This window comes from Rhinatrema bivittatum, chromosome 6 (genome assembly GCF_901001135.1).
Source record: "Rhinatrema bivittatum chromosome 6, aRhiBiv1.1, whole genome shotgun sequence".
Classification (NCBI taxonomy): domain Eukaryota; kingdom Metazoa; phylum Chordata; class Amphibia; order Gymnophiona; family Rhinatrematidae; genus Rhinatrema; species Rhinatrema bivittatum.
The window spans coordinates 312,546,627-312,571,100 of NC_042620.1; the positions used below are offsets into that span (position 1 = coordinate 312,546,627).

Here is a 24,474-nt window from a genome sequence, read left to right on the forward strand (position 1 = left end):
ATGATCTCATCCCAATTATTTGTGTGCACCCAGGTTGAATCATGTCAGATGAAATCTAACAATGACTTTGCCTTTTATTAATTTTCATTTACGTTTATTAATTTTGAAAAAGTACATAATCTTCCTGTACAAAATCAAATATACACAATTGGGTGTTTTGTTTTGTTTTTTTGTGGGTAGGGACATCGCCAGCTCCTTTGGGCTTCTAGCTCATTCAGGATCAGCCCACAACCACCTGGGCTGAACCATCTCGTTTTCTCTCATGCCCTCCTTCCTCTACCAATTAGCTCTGTAGCCCACATCAGCTCAACCACTGCGGCCACAATTCTTTGGCCAGGGCCCAGAGACCATGGCCCTCTGGAACTTGCTTTGTGTACACCCCGAATCTATTACAGGTCATCTTCCTCTCCCAACCGCGCCCCCCGCCCCCCCCCCCCTCTCCACCAGCTCCCCCAAGGCTCTGAATGCGGCTCTTATAGTATCCCCAGACCCAGCCAGCCTGAGAAGCAGACGTTGAGTTCAGAAATCAAACTCTGATCTCCTGCATGGCCGCATACAGCATTAACCGTGCCATCAGGCAAGCCCCTGTTGTACGATTTTAGGCATGGCATGCGGTCCAGGCTGGCTTGTTCTCTCTGAGGTTCTCTATATTACAGGCCATAGGACCCATGCAATAAACTTGAACATGCACTTGACAGGCCCTCTTATGCACACTACAAATATCATGCTCTGCGATATGCCCTTAACTTGTATAATAAAGTGATGCAGAAACAGTGGTGTAGCAAGGAGGGGTCAAAGCCGCTTGGGTGTTGGACTGTAGGGGGCACCCGGAGGCTTCTTTTTCTATATTTTTTTCAGCTGCATGCAGATAGAAGGCAATGAATCTAATAATGCTCTCTGGACTTGATATGCTTATTTCTGATATTGTTCAAATTGTTTTTTTATTGTTGCACAACTGCTAAGAAAATGTATAACGTTCACATTGTTTTTTCTGTTACACAACTGCTAAGAAAAATGTATATTTTTGTAAACCATTTTGATGGCTCTACCGAATGACGGTATATAAAACTCAATAAATAAATAATAAATAAATAAATAAGAGGGTGTTAACTGAAATGTCTGCTGTTTCTGTGATCTTAAGCATTTCTGCAAGGACAGGGCCGGTGTAAGCACTAGGCCTGGGCGCCGAGTATTAGGGGGCGCCGCGAGCAGTGGTATCCCGAGGAGAGCCAATGCCCCCGGACGCAGGGAGGCTCATGAGGCTGCCAGTGGACCTCATCCCACTGGCGGCTGAGCAGTGACACATAGCAGGCAGATCGGCAGGGCCGTGGTAGAGCTCACATCACCACGGCCCGAAGAAAAAGATCACGTTTAAACGCGCTGATGCTCCTCCCTGCCTGCGTGGCCCTGGAAGTAAATGTTGCCGGAGCCGCTTGGGCAGGAAGGAGGAGGAGCATCAGCACGTGCAGAAGAGGAGCAGCGCTTACGGGCCGCTGCGAATCCCAAGTTGCAGCGGCCTGAGAAGAGGAAGAGGCCCGGTAGCAGGGCCGCTGCAGAGCCCATCCTGCGGCGACCCGTGAAGAGAAGGCCCAGAGGTGAGAGAGAGGCTGAGGGTCTGTAGAGTGTGTATGAGATGAGTTGAGAGACTGTGTGTGGCAGTGAGGACCTGAATTCAGAGAAAGCATGTGACAGCCTCTGTGTGTGTGAGAGAGACAGCATGTGACAGTGAGAGCCTGTGCTTGAGCAAGACAGCATGTGGGAGTGAGAGAGAGCCTGGGTGTGTGAGTCAGACAGCATGTGCAAGAGAGAGACTGTGGGTACGAATGATTGTATGAGAGAGAGCATGTGACAGTGAGAGCTTGTGTGTGTGGGTGTGTGAGAGAGAGAAATGCATGTGAGAATGAGAACCTGACTGTGTGTTTGAGGGAAGAAGATGGAGAGAAAAGAAATAGAAAAAAGACAATATAAAAGAAATTGGCAAAAAAAAAAAAAGGGAAGGTGGAAAAAAATAAGAAAGGGAAGGTGGAAAAACAAAGCCTGTGACCAACCGATTAGAAAACTAAGATCAGACAGCAAAGGTAAAAAAAAAAAAAAAATTACTTTTTAGTGATTGGCCCATGTAATCTTTGGGAATGTGCAAGAATAGCACTTTCTCTATGCAGATCTCACAATGTACGAGATCAGCATGGAGAAAGTGGAAGCCTCACATCGGTTCACAGATAACAGAAACATTGCAGCTGTGCGAACTAGAACAAACATATGCAACAGTGCTTTACAAAAAACATTTACAATAATCAATAAACTTTACAATAAACTTGTTAATGAAAATATGCAGTGAAAATATGCTTTATAATAAACATTTACAATAATCAATAAACATTACAATAAACTTGTTAATGAAAATATGCAACAGTGTTTTACAATAAACTTATTTAACCGGGGGGGGGGGGGGGGGGGGGGGGGGGAGGAGGGGTAATAGTGGATACAATGGAAGGGAAAAATCAAATAGTGGTACATAGCAAATTCTCACTGAACTTATGTCTGTAAATAAATAGAATGAGTTTATAAAACACAATTGGAAAAGAGAGAAGCTGGGCCTGAGAGAAAGAAATAGGATAGAAGTCTTATGACCAATTGAAATACAATAGATATGAGTAGTTGCCAATAAGACGATAGGTGTGGTGAGAGAGAACGGGGATGTACACTTAAGTAAGTTAGTGGGAGAAAGGAGAGCGTAAAGTTAAGTATAAGCCTGTAGGAAAAGCCATGTTTTCAGTTTTTGCTTAAATTTTATTGGGCATGTTTCTTGCCGTAGCTCCGGTGTCATTTTGTTCCAGCAGCTTGGCCCGGCTATGGTTATCGCACGCTTCCTAGTTGACTCAAGAGTGGTGGTTTTAAGTGTGGGGGTGTGTAGGGTGGCTGCATGTTGTGTTCTAGGGGTTCTGGAGTGTTTGTGGAAGTAAAGATCATTATTGAACCATGTCATGTTTTCATTGTGTAGGGTCTTATGTATTAGAGATAAGGTTTTGAACATGATTCTCTGCGCAATGGGGAGCCAGTGCAGATCTCTGAGTATGGGAGTAATATGTTCCGATTTTCTGGTGTTGGTGAGTATGCGTGCTGCAGCATTTTGAAGCATTTGTAGTGGAAGGATGGTAGTTTGGGTAGGCCTAGAAGAAGGGCATTATAATAATCAACTTTCGAGAAAATGAGGGATTGCAGTACAGTACGGAAATCATGTTGGTAGAGTAATGGTCTTAATTTCTTTAGAGTGTGTAGTTTGAAGAACCCATCTTTAATGGTGTTGTTGATATGCTTTTTAAAATTAAGGTGGTTGTCTAATGTGACTCCAAGGTTTTTAAGAGTGTTAGTGATGTCAGGAGGAGTGAGTGATGTGTGAGTGGCAGCAATTGTGTTTTTGTGATTCTGTGGGGAAATGACCATAAGTTCTGTTTTATCAGGGTTAATAGCCAGATTGATGCTAGTAAGGAGGTTACTAATGGCAGTGAGGGCAGTATCCCATGTTTTTACTATGAGGAACTGTAAGGGAAACATCCAAGCTCCATTGTTTGGGGGAATTTCAGTGGATGCACAGAGTTATAGAACTGGAGGTGCAGGATTTGTATTGACATTCTGTCCCTTCCTATATATTCCAGACTTCACTCTCATAGCCATATAGAATTAGTTTAATGAGGCTATCAAATAATTTTATGGTGTGAAACTGGCCAGCTTTTTAAAATTTCGCAGAAAACCTTTTGGACTTTTTTATTAACACTTTTTTAAACCAATTTTAAAGCAGGATCCATGCTATAGAGGTGGGTGTGATGAAGAAATGTCATTTTGGCTCCCCCCCCCACCCCAAATTCTTCTGTCTAGCGACGCCACTGATTTTCTGTGACCTTAAGCATTAGTACAAGAAGGATTAAGAGGGGGATGCTGGAAATGCATACAAATGCATTGGCCCCTGGGCGCCGGAGACCCTTGGTGCGCCACTGGGTGCGAACCACATGGGGCCGCAAGCGGCGGCAAAGAGGAGTGGAGATTTGGCGGGCCGGGAGCAGCGCCCAACTTGCTCGTGACCCAGAAAACCACACAGTCAGCGGGCGTGATCGAGAACGATGTAGGAGTCGGGGCCGAGACCGGGGGGGGGGCGCAAGGGAGAAGGCTCGCCTAGGGTGCCTAATCCCCTTGCACCGGCCCTGCCTCTGGTTATCGCAGGAGAGAGAGAGGTGGAAGCAGAAACTAAACTGCCTAGGTCATCAATGACTCATTTGGAAGTTGAAACAAAAGCCTCAGAATAAAAAATCAAGGGATCTTGTTTCTCCAGAGTGGTGAGGCCCAAGCCATGGCTTTTCCTGTTAAACAGTGAGATAATATAAGCTACTTTGAACTTATGAGAAAGAAGCATGGATAGTTAAAACAATTAAACATTTGATTCAAAAAATCCTCTACATGGTTTTGCAGCCCCAGAAAAATGCAGGGGAGACCTAATGTAGTCACTTAAAAACTGCAGGAGGTGTGGGAGCTTGTGCCTCCAAGGGCCTGGATTGGAGGATTAGGGATACGTGAGTTCACCTATTCCTCCAGTTTTGCCACGTAGTGGTTTAATTTGCCCAGGTGTTTCCCATAGCTGGACACAGTGCAGCTAGTTCAGCAGGGATCCCTTGGTCACAGCTTGATGTGTTGACATGGTCAGCCGGAGGTGGGACTCCAAGGCCAAGAGTGGCTAGGACAGCAGCAAGGCATTTTACAGGTTCCAACTGGAATGGAGGCCGGGCATTTTCTCTCCGCAATGGCTACCTTCCCCATGAATTAAGGGTGCTGGCGGCTGGCAGGGCTTAGATAGGAGGTCTAAGCAGGAACATAATTGAAAGCCCAAGCAAACACTGTAAACAGGAAGATGAGACAAATCAGAAGATCAGAAGAAGTAAGGAACATGCTGGAGTCCACACGGTGAGATGAACTCTGAAAGCAGGACTCCAATGAGAGGGCAGTGGAATGAGAGCTAAGCTCTGACAGCCTGCTGACTGGAAGCCTGGAAATAACTGTGTCCACACAAGAACCAAAATGGCTGCCAGAAATACGTTTGGGCCACAGAGCTGGGAGGAATGATTAGATCAGGGGCCACAGAGCTGGGAGGAATGATTAGATCAGGGGCCCCTGCTGGGGGGCAGGTGAGAACTGCCTAGCAGAACTTCACAGCAAGAGCAGTAGGAGCAGCAAACTCGTCTTCAGCCATGTAGAAGCCGGGGAGTACCAGTTCTTTGACCCTGAAGACCATCTTGGGAGGAGAGGGGGGAAATACAGGAGCAACTGCACGTCTTTGACCCTAGGACGGCAACCACTCCTCAGCCCTGAGGGCAGGATCAGTGAAGGGAAAGGCAGCTTTTTTTGATAAACACATTGGGAAGGGGCTCAGCCACCCTCTAGAGGATGGCACCCTGTGCAACCATACAGATTGCCTTCCTCAAATGCCAGCCCTCAGTCTGGGCCCAGGATTTGAAGCCAGATCTCCTGCTTAGCAGGGGACAGCATTGCTGCAGGGCCATTAGACAACACTGGCTAAAGAGCATTTCTGATGCTCATTCTCCACAAAGTAATTTCAAAGTTTGCAGTGATTCAATGAAAGAAGTATAAACTTCAAACTCTAGTCAGAAAGGTATTAGCTTAATCCAATTAAAAAGGTATTACTTGAAACCTCTTTATTGACTTTTACTTCTAGAAATTAAGGTAAAAGAGTCATCAGTTTCCTTTTTGGAGTAGAAGTCTGGTTATGATGAATTTCTAGGACTAGCGAACATCTACTCAAGCTGCATTTCCTTCTATTGTATTTCAGCAAAGCAAGAACCCCGATAGAGTGAATAAATATCCTAGTTGAGAGAAGCCTTTCTGGGCAGTACGGGTGACACTCATGGAAACATAATTTTCAGTACAGTCTTTATACTTCCATTCCAGTCTAATAATCAAAGCAAGAATTAAGACAGTAACATAGTAGATGTCAGCAGATAAAGGATCGTTTGGCCCATCCAGTCTGCTTGGTTGCCCCTGCCTATACTACTCTAGCTAAGGATATCTCCCAGCAGTCAACTGTACAACTTTGACCCCCCTACACCACGAGTGGGCAAACTTTGGCCCCGGGACCAAAACTGGCTCATCAGATTCTTCGTTCTGGCTCATGAAGTCTACTTTCAATTAATAATGTGTAGCCCACTGACACTCTTAACTCTGGAGCTGCCCTGGAAACATTGAAGATCCAACATCACATGAGTCTCACCGCGTCCTAGCAGGTCTTTGATGATGACATGTTCATGGCCATGTGAGCTGACATTCTCCTCCTGCCGGTGCCTTTTTTCTCTGCTGCAGCCGTGAAACATCTAATTGGAGGCGGCAGAAGCAGTGGAAAATGCACTTGAAGGAGGAGGGGTTGTTCCATGCGTCTATATTGTGTGCTGGTAACCACTTACAGCCCTTGTTTTGCCACCTTTGACGTGGCAACTGCACCCCTGAATCAGCTGCCTCTGCTGAACTCCCCCACGGTCCAAAGCTCCCTAACTCAGTCACAGCCTGGGAACCACCAACATTGGAGACACAGTCTTGGATGGCTGCAGGAGGAAGAAGAAGGAACTAGTCAGGGAATGAGGGTTTGTGTTGCCTGGTGAAGCTTATGGGACAGGAAGGGGGAAGAAAGGATGTTGAGGAGTCTATGAGACAGAAGTGGAAGACAGAGTCATTGCAAAGCTAGCCTGCTCTTGGATGGGGGTCTGTGTATGTTTTATGGAAGGGATTTCTACTTGACTGGATTAGTATGGCTACCAGCTGGACTTGCAAGCCATAGAGGCATAGGTGGCTAGTGCATGGTGCCCACTGGGGGCCCCTGCTGGTGGGAGGTAATAAATGCCCACAGATCCTCACAGCTGCACTTTAATCATTGTTCTTGCACTCACCATTTACCCTATCTACTATGAGGTCAATATAGAAAGACTAACCAGCTAGCTAAGTTAATAGGATGAATTTATCGGGCCTATTCAGTGGCACAGCCATGCCATTAAGTATACATGAATAACTTTAAGGTTCACTGGATGAGTATATCTGGCTAACTTTTGACCTGCTTTGACCGGCTAACCTAGCTGGATGGGTATGAATATCGCCACTTGTCCATGCATGTTATCTTGATAAGTAGCTCCTCCCCGTTACACCCCCATCCCTCCCACCACTCAGCTGGCTAACTACTTTCTGGACAAGTGGTTGACCAGCTAAGTGGTTGCTGCTAAATGTGGCCCAAGTATTCAAACGCTGTCACTTAGCCAGATAAGTTGGAACTTATCCGGCGAAGTGACGTTGAATGTCAAGCTCTGTGTGCCCACTGTAATTTGAACTCCCCTTCTGCACCCTTTCTAACTCTAACCTGTTGTAGCATGCTTTGCCTTCTCCAGCTGAAAAAATATGATTTAAAAAAAAATGATGAAGACGATGTCTGCAGCTGCAAGAGGATACCCCCTCCCCTCTCCCCCTGCTTCTTGGGAGCTCCAAGAGGAAACCTCACCCTCCTCTCCTCCCTGCCCCTAAAGCAGACGAGACCCGTGAGTGTGGCTCCTGTCCACCACTGTATAGGTTTCATGACTGGTCCGACACCCAGGCACCCTCCTGCTGCTCCCTGTGCACGATTGAACACAAGGAACAGTGGCGGGCCAAAAAGCAGAGATGAGGAAACCAACTTGTAGAGAGCAATGGAAGGGGGTGCACCCATAGATGCCAGGTCTGTGGGTGATGTGGATAAGAGCGGCAGTGCAGTGGGCTTCAAAGGGGCACCAGCGTTCTGCCTCATCCTTCTCCTCTGCACCTCCCAGGTAAGACCCAGGCTCTTCCCCTTGAGCCACTATAACTGAGATACCTGTTTGACGCACAGAGCTGCTCCCTTGGCTGCACCCATTCCACTGCTCTGCCACTCTGCCCACTGTACCCACAGAGCTGTGGGTGCACTGTGGGTTACTTTATATTGGGCAATCCCATGCCCCACCTGCTCTTACTGCTGCCCTTTGAACCTGTCACAAGCATGCTCAAATTCTGTCACAATTTTGGTGGCCATTACCTCTGCTGGGAGCCTATTCCAGGCATCTATCACCTTCTCAATAAAGGATTCTTTCCCGTGAGCCTTCCTCTTCCAGTGGCATGATAACAGAATCCGATGTGTACACGGACGCAGGAGTATTTGCTCTTTACAATATGTACCTGCTCTTTTTTTTTTTTTACCCATTTTTCTGGGATTTATTTTTTCATGTGGCAGGCACAGAATGGGGGCGGGGGGAAACTGATCCCCCCCCCCGATTATCAGATGGGTGGTTGCGATTATCTGCCAGGTCATTGGCCTGGAATCTTTTTGTCACTGACCTGCTAACTTTTTGAACCTGCTTTTTCTTCATTGCCATCTAGAGTGGAAGGCTGGAGGCTGCTGCAGGCCCCAACCTGGTAACTTTTTTTTTTAAAGAAAATTACCACTGGATGGGCTCACTCTATCAATGCACATTGAATCCACCCAGGTCATCAGTTTGAAACTCCTTATTCTGGCCAGGACACTGACCTTAGATGTTTAGTGCCCCAATTTCAAGGTACAGGTGGAAAATCTGATAAAGACATCAGACGGGGTGAAGTAATAGTTAAACAGGATGATTTTTTTTTGTCAAATATTTGAGCAGAGTCTGTGTGACGCAGAAGAGGGGGCTGGCGTGTGTTAGAAGGGAGGAGGGCAGTGTACATGAGGGGGCCAGCAGACATAACCCTCTCTTCCTGAAGACAGCCGCACGTGAGGAGGAGGCATGGCCGGCATGAACCGCTACCCTGGGCACGGCGTGGGCTTCAAGGGGGCATCGGCGTGCTGCCTCGTCCTTCTCTTCTGTGTCTCCCAGGTAAGACCCACTTAGCCGCAGTAACTGAGATAACTAGTTTGCACCCAACCCTGCATCCTCCAGTCCCCAAACATTTCTGGTGAATGGAGAGATTGAACATATCTTTAATGATTAATTCCACTGGTAATAATTAGAAGCAATGCCAGCAGACTTCTAACTCTTCTTTTCCTGATATGCATTTCATTCCTCAGGAAAGAAAGGGCTTGAAGGCTTTGATAGCTTTTCCTGCTTAACTGTCCCCGCCATATCCAGGCGAATCAAATTACTGCTGTACTGTTTGTGATCTGAAATGTGTGCAGGCTGAACCTCTCTATTCCTGCAGTGTCCTATGTGAATGTGAGCACAGTACTGAGAGCTGAAAAGGGAGAATGGGATTTTGTTTTAAAATGGGGTGCATTTATACTTTGAAGTGTTAAGTGCAGATTGTGCTGATCCACGTAAATTGCGATATTGCAATTGAATAAATTATTTTCAAAATCGAGGTGCATCTTAATAGTTAACTTACTTGTACATTCTCAGGGTCTGAGCTGTTTTCCTGGAAGGAGGGACTTATTCGCAAAGATAAAATTCATTATCCTTTTATTTTCTATGCTGACCGAAAATAAAGAAATTTCAAAATTCAAACAACAAAGAAATTGGAAACGTGACCAAAAGAATAAGGTGCATGCTTATGAGAATGCTGAAATATAAAAAGCAAAATAGACTTGGACATAAAAAAAAAGAAAAGGAGATTTGTAATTAAGACGAAGAAAGGGAAAACCAGAATAACAACACAGAGAGCTTGATGACAGTACTGGGGCTTCAAAGAAGCTCAAGAGCTCGCCTTGGTACTAGGGAATAGAACTCAGTCTAGCTCTGCGGGCAGAGTTTTCCTAATCTTCATTGTCTTGTGCAGCATTAAAGCTGCCGCTTTACTAGAGAGTCGTCTACAAACCATCCTGTTGCTTGCAGCGTTACCCTGGGCTTTGGGTAAAGGTTAAGTGTGTTTTGGGATTTCAGGAAAGCAAATGAAACACTTACAAGTCATATTAGCTGATGCCCTGTTTGTTAGCTTGGCATAGTAGAATGTATCTGCTGTCTAATCAGGACAAAACCAGGGGACAAAGGGCAGGGCCTTTATTGTAAAATGAAGCATTTGGTAAGGACAGCGCCCTCCGTGCAGCCGAGAGGATGAGATTTGGAGAGGGAGGTCTTTGGCAGCTCTACCATTTTCAAAGCTATTTTGTCACTGTTTTCTTCATTTCCACAAATGCATAGAACATGAACAAGATCTGAATGTTCCTGGGCAGAAGAACTGCTGTTAGAGCCAGACTACCCAGTCAGGGACAACTTTTATCTTAAAGAGAAAACATTCCGGATTGGGCATTCCATAGCATTCTTCTCCTAGGCACAGAATTAGCGACTTCTCATAATCTGATTCTTTAGTCTGTTTCCTGTCTACAGTCCACAAGGGGTACTCCCTTAGTAGGGCTAGGGCTGGAAATGGGGGCATTGCATGCCTGGGGTCTCCGGAAACAGCTGTGCATTGTCGTCCCATACATGCCCTCTCATCTGAAATGCTACTTTGATTTGTGGACTAACATTTTCTTAACGATCCACTTTTAAGATGTAAGTAGACAGCAAACACATCTTGCCTATGCCTAATATTGCCAACTTAAGTGCATGCCATCATAGTTCATTCTTGTTTTCCTAATGCCCTCCCTTTACATTTTTGAGATGAAAACTGGAAAACCATTTTTTTTTGTTTATGCTGGCAATGTACAGTTTATTTTTCCTATTGAGTCAGATAGATTGCAAGAACAATCACAAATTAATTTTGTTCTTTCTGAAATTTATGTTGGGTGCAAGATGAATAATCTTAAACTGAACCCTAGCAAGTCAGAAATGTTGTGGTTTGACCACTCAGTTGCATCCTGTTTTTTGCCTTGAACTAAATAAGCAGATTCTTTCCTTTAGTAAGACTGTAATTTGGGGGTTTTATTCAATGCTGATGTATCAATGCATGCCCAGCTATCTGCTACTGTCAAAAGTGTTTTTTCATTTAAGGACTATTTGTCATCTTCTAGCCTATTTTCCATATGAAAATCTTAGAGCCATTGTTCAGGCATTAGTACTTTCTAGGCTTGAGTACTGAAATATAACTTTACTTGATCTAACAAAAAAGATGCTGAATCACCTACCATTAATGCAGAACCCTGCAGCTGGATTTATAGAAAGGTTCAAAGTATGGGATTCTGAAATATCTGTTCTCCATAAATTGCATTGGCTACCAGTATACTGTCATGTGAAAATTCAAATTATAGTTCTTTTATTTAAAATACAGTATGAACTGGCTTCTCTATACTTGGGAACGCTATATTATTCAGTTGATCTCCAAACAAACATTTTCATTAAACAATGTATTTCTTTTTAAATTCTTAAAATCTAAAAATGATGACTTGACACTAATTGGCAAAAGCTTAAACAGTGCCATTGCCTTCATTTTAATCCTAGGTCATATATGTGGATCTTATCCAAAATTTTGAGCAAAAAAAAACTCAGTACTTCCGAAACAGTCAATTGCAATAGCAAAGTCTGTTTTATAAAAAAAAATACCACAAAAAAACTTTAGGAAAAGATTATTGTGGGATTAAGAAAAGTTTTTGTGGTATTTTTTTATAACACAGACTGTGAGATATTGCAATTGACTGTTTCGGAAGCACTGAGTTCTTTTAGCACAAAATTTTGGATAAGATCCACATAAGTGACCTATGATTAAAAACGAAGATGTGGTTTTCAGATTATAAAGAATTTAAAAATGTTTCTTTTGCTTGGGGATCGACGAAATAGGTATTGCTCCCACTTGGACTCTTAAGTGCTTCATTCGCTATACTTGGCCCAAAGGATTACTCAAAATGTGCCAAGCAGGGCTTTACATTCAACTCTGCTCGGTGTGCCAGATAATTGTGATAGGCAGGAGACAAATCGAGTTAGAATGTTTTCTGTGGCAATGCCTAAAGTTTGGAATTCTCATTCATGTAGAACTTAGGAAAATTTCTGACCTTTGTACTTTTCACACGCAAGTTAAAGCCTGACTCTTTCGGAAACATGTTGATTAAATGCCTTGTATACTAACATTTTTGTCCATGTTATTTATGATTTGATTGTACTTGTTATTTTATAGAAATATTGTACTTTTATTTATATTAGAGGTAATTTTCAAAGAAATTGCTGTGTAAATGTAACATACCATCCTAGCAATTTTCAAAAGGCAATTAGTCACGTAAAGCGCACTTCCATGAGTAAGTCCTATGGACAAATCAATAGCACATATTGCAGCAATTTTCAAAAGCCCACTTTTTAAAATCAGGCCCGTTGTAAATTTCCTCTGTATGCAATTTTGCAAATTTCATTGGCTATTCTGTAAATATGATCCATGAACTGAATCATTAATAATATTAAAGCTATATTACCATTTCAAGATGACATGGGTAAGGTTGGCAGCTCTGAGCCTCAATAATCATGATCGTGAAAGGAATGCGAGCATCCTGTGCCTCTCTGCAGCTGAGCAGAAACCTGTCACAATAAGAACGCAAAGTGTCATATCCAGAGAGAAGACGCAGAGCAAAACAGGAATTAAACAAGCTGCACTCAAAATATTTACTCAGTCAGCATTTGGGAATTACCATTCCTTTATCAAACCTTCACTGGTAGTGTAAAATCTTTTTTATTTTTTTTTTTCAACTTTTATTTGTTATTAAATAAAAACAACCAGAATACATCAATACGGTAGGAAATCCAAACACCAGTTAAGGTTAAAGTTATCTGGGAACACATTCCTGGAACATTGTAATCCTGCTGTTTTCCACATCTTGCGTTAGCCAAATAACTTATTCGGCTAACTCCCAATATCAGAGTTAATTGAGTAAGTTATTTGGTAAGTTCAAATCTATCCTGGAGCGCCCCCCAAAATGGCTCTCACTTATCCAGATAAATGTTATCTGGCTACGTGCCGATGATACTCAAAAAATGCCTCCAGTACCTGAAAGACTGAAAGATCGAATATAAATAAAATAAATAAATAAAAGTCAGCATTTATCTGCATAACTTAAAAGTTATCCAGGTAAATGTCTGCGAATATCCACTGCCTAATTTCTTATTTTGCTTTGATGAACTTTGTTTCTCCACTTCCGATTTTCCCTCTTCTCTCTTCCTGCAGGTATTCTCAAGCCCCATCTCACAGGACAGGCGGTTGTCTGAGACCGAATCAGGCAGAGGATCCTTGTGCGGATGCCCAGCGTACTACAGGAGGGACTTCGTTTGCACCAGCGTTTTGCCAGGATGACTCCATTCTGGAGGATGGTTGGCAGCAAACCCCTGGGGGCATACTGCGTCCAGGGGCTAGAGTGCACCACCAAAATCTGCAGGTACAGCTTACAATACGCACCAAAGAAGCCTCGGAGGAGGCAACAGGATGGGGGGAATTTCCGACCCCTGCTCACTGGGGATTATGTGCAAGACTTGGGTCTTCCTTGACCTCTCCGGCTATCATCCAAATCTACCTCTCTGGCGGCTGAGGCCTTACTCATTAGCTTCTTCCCTTTCCTCTCATGTCTGCCCCAGCCTACAGCAGTTTCTTCATTTTAACTTTATAGTCATAAAAGAAACAAAGGCTTCCTTTTTAGCCTTATTATCAACGTCTATGGTTAAATTCTGCCTTTCTGACCAAAACAATGACCATTTATTTTGTCTTTTTTTTTTTTTTTTTACCAAAAATACATATCCCTTCTCATCTAGAACATTTCTCGACCACAAGAGAAAAATCTTTCTAAACAAACCTGATTGATTTCTTTGATGATTGTGATCAGGGTAGTGGATTGGTGGGGAAGTGGGGTGGGAAGGACGAGTAGATGTGACCCATCTGTATTTCAGTAAAGAATTTAATGACCACAAGAGTAGCTGTGTTGGTCTGTAGTGGCAAAAACACACCAAAGTTAGTGGTACTTTATACACTAACAGATTTAAAGTTGATGAAGAAAATCGAGGGACACAACCACTGGCAAATAAGCGCTCCCTGGCAGTAGGTGCTCGTCCCAATGGGACCTATAAACTGGACGCAGACTCATTGCCTGTGGCAAACTTCAGAAGCTCTTGTGCTGCTGCTTTCCTGAAGCAGCATCTCTCCGGGAGCTTCTACCTTGGACTCCCCACCAATAAGATCCGCTTTCGCCAAAACGCTGAAGAAATCTTTCTCAGATAGCTGGGGCTAAAGGGACTAGCTCCCATTTTCTTTGAAACCTCTTCTCTGTTTCCTTGGAATATCTCAGGATTTCACGCTTTGACCCTACGAGCCTGGGAAACCCCCTCCCTTGGTCCGCCAGCCCACCCACTCAGAAGACGAGAAAGAAGGAACATGACTGATCTTCGGGCCAAGTGGTCTCATGGGTTTTGTTAAACTACTCACTTTAGAGAGACACCTCCCATTGGCAAGTATAAGACACACCAAGACTTGTTTCTTTGACTTCATCTACCAGTGTCCTTGGAGACACCGAGGTCATTAATAAGAGTCATTTTGGTGATTCCCTTATAGATGCAATGAGGCCAAGATATCTGTTGTATCTGTCAATGTGGAACTTGCCCTCAAAAGCTTATGTTTCAATAAATCTATCAGTCCATAAAGTGCCAACAACCACTTTGTCATTTCAGTAAAGTTTTTGACACTGATCCACAGCGATGTCTGGTGAACAAACTAGCCCTTCTTGGAGTTGGAATTAAAAGTATAAACTGGTTGAGAAGTTAGTTATGTTTCTATTTGGCTTTTGTGACACTTCAAAGTGGATTACACCAGACAGAAGACAACGGGTGATGATAAATGGAATCCTACTCTGAAGGGAGAACTGGAGTGCCTCAGGGATCAGTGTTGGGATTGGTTCTGTTCAACATCTTTGTGAGCAACACTGCGGAAGGGATAGAAGGTAAAGTTTGTCTATTTGCAGATGATACTAAGATCTGCAACAGAGTGGACATGCTGGAAGGAGTACAGAGAATGAGATGGGATTTAAGGAAGCTGGAAGAGTGGTCGAAGATATGGCAGCTGGGATTCAATGCCAAGAAATGTAGAGTCATGCATCTGGGGTGTGGTAATCCAAAAGAACTATATACGCTGGGGGATGAAGGGCTGATGTGTATGGAGCAGGAGAGAGACCTTGGGGTGATAGTGTCTAACGACCTGAAGTTGATGAAGCAGTGTGACATGGCAAAAGCCAAAGCCAGAAGAATGCTGGGCTGCATAGAGAGAGGAATATCTAGTAAGAAAAGGGAAGTGATAATCCCCTTGTACAGGTCCTTGGTGAGGCCCAACCTGGAGATCTGTGTTCAGTTCTGGAGACCATATCTCAAAGAGAGACAAGATGGAGGTGGTCCAGAAAAGGGTGACCAAAATGGTGGGTGGGCTCCATTGAATGACTTATGAGGAGAGGTTGAAGAACCTGAATATATATACCCTGGAGGAAAGGAGAAGCAGGGGTGATATGATACAGACCGTCAGATACTTGAAAGGTTTTAATGATCCATGGTCATCAACAAACCTTTTCCATTGGAAACAATTTAGTAGAACTAAGGGTCACAATTTGAAACTCCAGGGAGGAAGACTTAGAACCAATGTCAAGAAATATTTCTTCACTGAGAGGGTGGTGGATGCCTGGAATGCCCTTCTGGAGGAAGTGGTGAAGACTAAAACTGCGAAGGATTTCAAAGAGGCATGGGATAAACACTGTGGATCCCTAAAAGGCTAAAGGATTGGAATATATAAAAAAGCTTAACCGGCACGGAGCAGCAGTTACTACCCTTAAGAGAAACATGGGGGTAACCTGCATGGAGCGGCAGTTACTACCTTGGGAAGCTTGCTGGGTAGACTAGATGGACCATTTTGGTCTTTTTCTGCCGTCATTACTATGTTACTATGTAGGTACTGTAAGTATTTCCCTTATCCCAGAGGGCAACAGAACTCAAAGAGTGGTAGTCAAGGCAAATATTGCCTGTAAGCTGTGCACACGCACACAGGTCGTGAAACAAGCGCACATAGGAAGATGGCATGAACAAGAAAAGGAAAATAGAATGCTGTTTAGAAAGCACTCTGAACATTACACTGCACACGAGAACGTTTTTTTGCACACAGCCCTCAAAAAATGAGTTGGTCAAGGGGGTCCACTCAGGTGAAATGGAAGTGGCTAGCAGGGTGCCACAAGGGTCAGTACTAGGGCCAGTTCTCTTCAGTGTCTTTATATGAGATGCTGGGGGAGGGGAGGGAGAGACCGGAGGTAGGGATCCCAAAGAACTGGCAGGTAGATGGCAGTGATAATGTCAACCCGGGCAGGAGTGGTTGTGCCCCTGCCACTCATTAGCTGCTGTTGCTGTGCTGGTCCCCTACACTTCCTGTAGCTTCCCATACTGCAGGCAGAGAGCAAGACCCCTAGCTCCTATAACCAGCCCTCTAGCTCCCTATCATTCAGCTGATGCAGGAAAAGGAGACACAAGATGCAGCCAATGCGAGGAGCAGGACCTGGTGGGGTGGGGAAGATGTGCATGTCAGGGAGTCTCAGAAGACACAGTCTAACCGGAAAAGCTGAAAGAGAGCGACATGAAAATGTGAGCATGACTAGAAAGTTGCTGCACTGTTAGTTATTGTGTATTTAATGTCAGATTAGGGCTATTTTATTGGAAATTAGAGGCAGGAAAGCCTGAAGTTCTGTATGTGGTGGGTGGCTGAGGATCCTCTGGAGGAGATGTCCCTGCACCTAGTTAGGGAAACCTATGCTGCGGTGCAGGGCCAGTGCAAGGGGATTAGGCGCCCTAGGCACCCTCTGCCTTGCGCCCGCTGCCCCCCCCCATGGTCACGCGTACCCCCCCCCCAGTCGCACGCCCTCCTGGTCGCGTTGACCCCCTGATCTCGGCCCCGATCGCGCTGGGCCACAAGCAGCTGAAACTCTACTCCTTCTCCTTGCCGCCGCTCGCGGCCGGCGGCCCCATAAGGCTTGCGCCCCCTAATGATCAGCAACCTAGGCCTAGTTTGCCCAGTGGTTCCACCGGCCCTGTGCGAAGAGGCTGGAAGGAGCAGCCAATAGCAGGGCCCGGAGGGGTAGCTGTACTCAGGAAGGGCTGGCGGTATTCGCCCAGGCCTGCCAGTGCCCGTGACTGAGAACCGGGACAAGTGAACTGCTGTTCTATGGGGCAGCACAAAAAGACTGAAGCACAGCTCTCACTTTGGAGAACAGTGAGTGAGCAGACTCTGCCAGCTGCAGCACAGTCGTTCACAAGAAAATATGAAATAAAGTTGTTGGACCCTTCCCGCATGAACCCTTGTAGCTTCAGGCGCAGGAAGGGGAGAGAAAACCAAATGTGTAACAATAATATTTCTAGGAAGCTGGCAACCTACCGCTGGCCTCATACCCTTCCCCAGCACCGCCTAGTGAAATGGGAATGGATGAATGGTGGGAGTCTGCGTGCGGTGCACACTCAGCCCACTTAATATAGTCTTGCTCCCTCTCTTCCTCCCCTTCCCCCTTTCCTCTCCTCTTATTCCACTTCCTTTTCTCTTCCCTTCCAGATGGCCTTGGATACAAAACCGGGCCCAAGTCAGGATGCACCGTGCCAAAATGGGAGCTGTTCAGGGGGTGCTCACGCCAGTTTTACTTGCCATGCCTTGCCACCGTGGCCTTGCATGCGGGATTGGTGCTCTGCGTCCCCGAACAGTAAACGTTTACCTAAGCCCGATACAGTTTTGTAAACTTTCTTCTTGATCTCAACACACTGGCAGTGTGGCACAATGGCCCTGTATGCAAGATTGTGCCCTAGTGCCAATCTCGCATGCAAGGCCATTTTGGCAAGACATGCCAAGTAAAATGAAAGGGTAAACTCCCTTGGAAAAGCACCTACAGCTGAACAGTGCGCAGTCTTGTGCCCAGGGCAGGATGCACGACGCCACCTTGCATGTTGTTCATCTCTAGGTGCCTTTCCCAGAGAGCCTACCTTTTGATTTGGCTTGGCATGCCTTGACCAAATGGCCTTGCGTACAAGATTGTGCCTATTTTGGGATGCACAACCCAAGCTCACATGCAAGGCCATTTTGGTCACACTCCTTCCAACTCCCAGCACCTGCCTCCCCTTACACCTGTTTCTAAGGCACTTTTCTGTGTTCCTGTGGATTTTCAAGTTAATTCACATTCTTAGCATGGTTTTTCCTCCCTCATTTAGCACTTTTTTTTTTACTCCTGAGCTATTAGCTTGCTGCCTTACTGCATTCTAGAGTGGGTTTCTAGCAAATGAGGTAAACCAAAACCCATGCTGAAAATTAGCTCTGATTGTAGTGTGAGTTTAGTAGCCAGCCAGTGGTCACGTGATGTAGTGGTCATCAGCTGGTGTGGGGAACAATTTTTATTTTACTTGATTTTAATTTTAATCTCAACTTAATTGTTTTGTAAATGGTGGGTGGGCAGCTGGATGTTAATGGGGATAGCTAAGGTATCAATAGGTAGTTCTTTGGATGGGTTAGAAAGGGGGAAGTCGGTTGAAGGGGATATTTTTGTGTGGTTTTATTTCTAAACTCTTAGAGGGGATTCCCTGAATTAGTGGAAATCAAGTTGAAAGAAATAAATAAACATGTAATGTTTCTGTCTGTCATACTTTTTGCTGGATATGTAATGCTCCCCCCCCCTGCAGTGGCTGATATATTTAACAATAAAATAGTAATGGTACAAGCTTAGTTTAAAAACAGCTACTACCAACAATCCAGAGATTACCATCTCGTTGATTTCCTTGCTCTCAGCCATTCTCTCTGTTTTCAGCTTCCAAGATCAAAAAGCTTTTTTCTTTTTCAGCTAAGAAAACCTTCCATAGCACTGGAGTCTCGGTCTGCAAACCCTGATGTATGATTTGCAAATGGAGGGCGGGAGTGGGTGGACAGGACACCCCCCCCCCCCCCTTTTGCCCTTTGCAAAACGTGCATTGGGAATTGCTGGTTAGTTCTGCTGGTCAAGGCTTCATTATAATGGAAATGTTTCTTGGCTGAAATCGAGGTTTGTTTAAACTTGGGAACTGTGTCACAGTTTGTTTGCTATTCAGGGGTACATGTTTGTTCAGAGGTATCATGCAACACACGATCTTTCTTTTAATGAATGACCCAAAATTCAGAAATCAGACGGGACTCTGAATAATGCTTGCTGTTTATATATTTCCATCTGTATACACGGCCCTTTATATGATAACCCAATTGTTTCTATTTCCATTTATACCCCATCTTTTCCAGAATAGGACTTGAATTGGCTTACAACCCAGACAAAAATGCAATGTCCAATCAAGCATAAAATCCAATAAATCATAATTAACATCGTATCTCCCACAAATATGTATCTACTGACAATGTTTTCTTAATCGCTTCCCTAACTCCCAGAATAGAATTACCCAAAGCAGTTTACAGAAAAACCCACACATAACGTAAAAACATTAAATTCAACCTATAAAGAACCAATGGTGATCCACAATCTGACACCTAACACTGATAACCTTCCACAACCATCACACTGCTAATACTTCATAATTATCTGACCACATTGCTGATACATTGTTATTTACCTAATCCAATATTTTCCTTCTTACCAAGAAATAACTAGGTCTTGACCTTCTTACGAAAGGTCAGATAATTTTCTCGCCATTCTGACTCAGTTGGTAATGAGCTCTACAGCACCGGAGCCATAATTGAAAATGCTCTAGCCCAGAGGCTCCCCTAACTAACACCAACTCCCTCCCCATAGAGAGGATGGAAGAAATTAAAAATACCCTCTCTCAATACAATATAAAAAGGTAATGTGAAAAATGCACACGATTAATTCAAAATTGTGCATAACTCATAGCACGTTTACATACAACCCGTGAGTGTGCTTTTTCTGTTGCTGGACCTAGTTTTTGGAATTCACTCCCTATTGACTTGAGGCAATCAGATTCAATAAAACATTTTAGGAAACAGGTCAAAACTTTTTTGTTTAATTTAGCTTATTATAAATTATTTTATTTGTTGTTTTTATCTCATTATATTATTTATTCTGTGACGTATATTTGGGTGTTTTTTTTAATTTTGTGTCTGCTTTTCTTTTTTAACTTTGTCTAATTTTGTTAATTTTATGATTATGTATGTTTCCTATGTTCATTGCTCGGGCTTATTTTGTGTTGAGCGATTCATAAATCCAATAAATGTAAATGTAGATCATAACCCATCACAACGTCCCTGCCCTTAAAAAGCATACAGTCCGGGGAGGTAAGCACTTTGTTCAGGATCATAAAGTAAGCGGGGTTCAGGAGAAATTAATGATGTGGTGGGGTCAGGTTTGTGCCACACTGCCTGCCTCTAGCTAGGCTCCACCTGTTCATTTAGCATCCTTTTCATTTTACTGCTGCTATGAAGTCTTTTTCTTGTCCTTCTGTCTTACTAACCGTACGTTTATTTTATTTTTGCTCCTGGAAGGAAAGGACACTGCGCTTATCAGATGCCATTTGAATCCTGAATCACTGAAGTCAGAAGAACATCTTAAATAAAAAAAAAAATGATAAAAAAAATTCAAGTATTGCCAGAAATGAGGACAACGTTGCCTTGCTCTGTGTCTCCGTGAATTGTTCCCTTCCCAAAGGCTGTAAATATGTTATGTTATTATATTGTGACTTGAATATCTAACGGAGAAGGGCCAGGTAGCTTTGAGCATAAAGTAAGAGATGCGGGTTATTTTGTATAAAGAAAAAATTAAGTGTTAAAAAACATTATCCTTATTTATATCCTCAGGCAGTCAGAACTAGTGCTGGGTTTATCTAAAGGGCAGGAAATATTACTCCTGGGGGAATTCTGTATAAAAACAATTATGCAGAATTATGCCCACGTTATGTTTGACAAAATTATAAATCATGGACTTTGGGTAATTGAATTTAAAGTGCAATGCAATGCTGGCCTGGATCTTTTCTCAGCTTGCTTCCTTTTCCCCGCTGCAGCTAGAGTGGAAGACGCAGGCTGCTGCTGGTGCCCACTGGGTACTTTTTATTATTTAGAAAATTACCTCTCCATTCTCTCTCCTTTCTTGCCCCATACCTCCCAACCCTCTGCTTTCTCCACACTCACCCCAACCAGCTTAATCCCTCTGGTTTTACCCAGTCCTAGGCCCAACCCTACTCTCTCTCTTCCCCCCATCCTCCTTCCTCTCCAAGGTCTGGCCCCTATGCTTGCTCTCTCCCTTCCCCCTCCTCCAGGCAGGCCTATATTTGTCAATAGGCAGACTAGGCCTGTGCCTAGGGCAGCAGGATCTGGGGGTCAGCAGGCTGGCTGAAGACTCGCTGCCTTCCAATAAAAATAATATAAATTATACTAATGAATATAGTGTAAAACAACTTTAGTTTTGTGACCATGCAGTAAGGTTTCATCGCCATTTGCGATGTCTCCCATAAGTCTGATTTTAGCTGAATTGACAACTTCAGAGCCTTGAGAGAGAGACCATAATATCATGGTCCATAGGCAGGTATTTGTATCCCTAGGGTAGGCCCACCTAGTAACTCGAGGTGGGGATTAGGTAAGAGTGTAGGGGGTTAGGGGCCACTTTGACATTCTACGTGACACCTACGAACAGAACAGTGGTCTCTTGTGAAGATTTGCTGGCCTTCGGAGTGAGGTAACTCACTCCAAGATGAGATTTGGGCAAGGTTCTCTCAACCTAGCTTGATGGACTCTCTACCTGGGTAACATCAGGACAGGTTGATCCAGTCCTGGTTTTTCTCCCCTGCATGCAGGTACTTCTTGCTTTTCTTAGGGAAGACAATAGGGAAATCAGAATAAGTCCCAGCATGCAATGGGGTAAAACCTGGACTGGATCTCGAGCCACCTGGCAACCCTAGAAAGGAGGCAACAGTGCCTGGGGGGGGGGGGGCACCAAAATCCTAAATCCGTCACTGCTTCCAGACTGACCCAACGCTCTCCCTCTTGCTCTTCCAAGTCTGACACCTCCACTTTCTCTTTCTCTCCTAGGCCCAACTCCTCCATTCCCTCCCCAGTTCAGCTTCACCAACTTAATTTCCTGCCTGTTTGGGCCAAAGCTTCCACAGTTCTGCTGTGGCCCTCACATGACCATGCAGACGCAGCCTTCTCTTTCTTCCGATCCATGCCGTCCGAGACAATGTGCTGACCCTTCGCTGCAGTTCGCGTGTGCTGATGATATCACACCGTTCTCAGTATTCCCGTGCTGCCAAATTCTACGAAAATTCTTCATTGCGCAATTGCCCAGAATCCCCCCAGAAGTAAATGGGTGTTACCTAGCAGGGCTTTAATCACAAGGGACAGCTGGAGCCAGTACTGGCTTTGCCCTGTTTAATATGTATGGATTTTGCTAAGGCAATTGGGTCCATTTTAGACCCATGGGGGTCGACTGATACAAGTTCTAACAATGAGGCAAAACCAGGACTGGCTCAAATGCTGTCCAGTATGTCACCTGGTTGCCCTAGTACCTGGTTTCCCAAACCTGTCTTGGGGATCCCCACAGCCAGTCAGGTTTTCAGGATAAACCACAGTGAATATGCATGAGATAAATCTGCATCTACTCGATCTCCAAAACATGCAAATTTATCTTGTGGGATATCCCAGGGCAGGTTTGAGGAAACTATGCTCTCGCTAGATGGTATACATCTACCTGGCATCTATTCTTATAAGCTGGCGCTGTCATTTTCCCTCTGCAAATCCATAATGTGCAATCCACGTGATTGATGACTCCATCTGCATGTCCTGTGCAGCACACACACAGCTGACCTTACTTGAGTGTCCTACAGTCATGAATAAATGTGTGCCATGGAATGGTCTATATTATTCACCATGAAAAAAAAAAAAAAAGCTATTTTCACGGTATCCACTTGCTCTGACTGCCCAGTGTAAAAGTTTATCTTACTGCTGTCGAGCTTATCACTGAATCTGCTGTAACACAAGGGATCTGAAGTCACATTTCTCCAAGTCAGTCTGTAAGAAGGAGAAATTTGGTTTCCAGGCCCTGCCTATCTCTGCTATTGGAATAATTTAGAGACTCTGCAGCTGAGCTCAGATTAGAACAACGAGCAGGTAATACCCTGTACAGGTGCTAAGGCAGGGGACCAGGGGAGTGTCCCCTACGACGAGCTCCAGACAGGCAGAGGGGTGCTTTTTGAGAAATGAAAGAAAAGCAAGCAATACATTTCAAATTGAAAAGAAAACAATTAAAAGGGACTAGAGTAATAATTAAAAGGGACCAGACATTTTAACATAGTAAATGACAGCAGATAAAGACCAAAATGGTCCATCCAGTCTTCCCAACAAAGTGTTTAGGTTTATAACTGCCATTATATGCAGTTTACCCACATGCAGAAATGTTACAACAATTGACATGGTCCATGTTTCATTGATGCCAAGTGGGACTTGAGATGCTGTCATGCCAGTTGCTTATGGCACAATCCTCACCATTTGGAAGTTTAAAGATATCATCCTGCTAACTTCATGGAGTGCCCCCTAGTCTTTATTATCTGAAAGAGTAAATAACCGATTCACATCTACCCGTTCTAGACCTCTCATGATTTTAAACACCTCTATCATATCCCCCATCAGCCATTTCTTCTCTAAGCTGAACAGTCCTAACCTCTTTAGTCTTTCCTATCACAGATAGCTTTACACATCCGTAGGGGGATGCGTGCCTTCAAGGCCTTTTTGCATTGACACCCTTTTCTCCTCTTTGTGAACAGCACAGTCTTCAGCATCCAAAAATCACACTGAAAGACCATGGAGTCTCCAACTTCTTTACTGTCAGTTGATTAACTGACTGGAGAAAATTTACAGCACCCAAATCAAAGTTTAAGTAAAGTCAATAAACAAATAGGCTGAAGAAAGATTAATAAATTTGTGGCCTCACTTCTCTAGTAAACGCTTTGATTTTCTTTAGAAGCCAATTGCTTAACACTTGATCTCCTTTTTACTTCCAGTTACCCAGACTGAAATTGCTCAATCCTGCTTCCTGTCCCGAGCTTTAGCATACATCTTCTCCCCACTGTAGAATGGTTAGAATGAAGTCCCAATTCTCATCCTTTACCTGAAGTCTTCTTCAATATGTTAGATCTCCTTATGACAGTACCAGTGGGCACTCTCCTCTCACATGCAGCACACTCGTCAGCAACATACACAGCCCTTAAACGATACCTTCAGATCCGTCCCGCTCTGCAAAGTGCAGTGATCCAGTCCTCACAGAGAGCTCCTCCAGACTTCAGGTTCCTTCAGAGTGAAAGACGCCTCTCTCCCAATATGCTGGAAACTGATTCCCTGGTACCTAGGGCACTGAGTTGCAGATGGAACAAAAATATACTTTGACTCTAAAAGGGGAAAAACAGAGGCAGGAAGGGTGGAAAAAACTTCCTAGCCTCAAAGCTGAGGTGATAGTCACTAAAGACAAGCAACTCAAAGTTGAAAAACTCCACTGCATGGGTCATGGACATGCCCTGGAGGTGTGATACAACACTGCCATATCTTCCTGACCCTCTGATCTAACCTTACACAGAG

The 24,474-nt window shown here is 44.2% G+C and overlaps 1 long non-coding RNA gene across 1 annotated transcript; it reads left to right on the top strand.

Annotated features, from left to right (window-relative positions):
• The first annotated feature begins 8,751 nt into the window (after window positions 1-8,751).
• Window positions 8,752-20,465, top strand: LOC115094439. Its single transcript, XR_003857553.1, has 3 exons — window positions 8,752-8,903; window positions 13,102-13,309; window positions 20,398-20,465. It is a non-coding gene; the product is annotated as an uncharacterized LOC115094439 (long non-coding RNA).
• Window positions 20,466-24,474: the final 4,009 nt, after the last annotated feature.